The 937-nt window shown below is 44.7% G+C and overlaps 1 non-coding gene across 1 annotated transcript; it reads right to left on the reverse strand.

Moving 5' to 3' along the window:
- Positions 1–344: 344 nt before the first annotated feature.
- LOC142455613 (U1 spliceosomal RNA) lies at positions 345–507 on the reverse strand. The gene has a single exon (XR_012785795.1). It is a non-coding gene; the product is annotated as a U1 spliceosomal RNA (small nuclear RNA).
- Between the last annotated feature and the right edge of the window lie 430 nt (positions 508–937).

A 937-nucleotide genomic window follows, 5' to 3' on the forward strand; every position in this document is an offset into this window, starting at 1 on the left:
ATATTATTACATGTTATAAAAAATCAAATGATTGTGAAGCATTACATTAAGCCCTGAACTGTTGTTGTTGGGTGTGGTCTTACTGGTTTGGACTCGTACAGCCCTCTAGACAGTGGAGAGGAGCACTGGCTGGTCCTGTACCGTCCTCACAGCCATTCCCGTGCTTGAGCTCATTGGAGGAGTCACTCTGCCAGTCCTTCCAACTGGGGAACTTTGCCTTTTGCTGGCCCTCTAGCAAGCACGGTGTATCCCTCCTGACAGCATGAAGTCTGTTAGTTCTTGCTTCTAAAGGGTATTGTGGATGTACTTCCTTTTTTTTTTCTTATTTCTTTTTTTTTTTAAATCAGGGGAGAGTGTGAACATAGTCCTCCACTACCACAAATGATGCAGTCGAGTTTCCCACATTTGGGGAAATCACAGGGCTCAGCACATCCAGAGTGCAATGGAGAATTCTCGCTCTGGGAAACCACCTCCGTGATCATGGTGTCTCCCCTGCCAGGTAAGTATGGATGTACTTCTTCTTATAAGACACGTTTGTTCATTCTTCTGGCAGTTCACGATATATTTAAAATTCAAATGCATCACTTTTTCATCACCTTCTTTATTCATTGAGCTAAGCTGTCACTTTAAGGATGGACTCAAGTGCACCAGACCATTTTCCAAGTCCTCCTGTGGATGTGACAGCTGAGCATTTATAAAATAGACTAAAGAAGAGTGGATGCATTTGAAAGCATGTTCTAAGCACATCCTCACCACCATTGAAGTGATTCCGACTCACAGCAACCACATGGAGGGCTGTGGAGGGGGCAAGCTTATGGGAGCAGCTCATCACTGCCTTCTCCAAGGGAGTTCCTACCACAGACCTAGTGATGACTGGCAGTCCCATGTGCAGTTGGAGTTAAAAACTGGAAGGGGGTACGATTGAATTTAGAAAATG

This window comes from Tenrec ecaudatus, chromosome 8 (assembly GCF_050624435.1).
Source record: "Tenrec ecaudatus isolate mTenEca1 chromosome 8, mTenEca1.hap1, whole genome shotgun sequence".
In the NCBI taxonomy this organism is placed as follows: domain Eukaryota; kingdom Metazoa; phylum Chordata; class Mammalia; order Afrosoricida; family Tenrecidae; genus Tenrec; species Tenrec ecaudatus.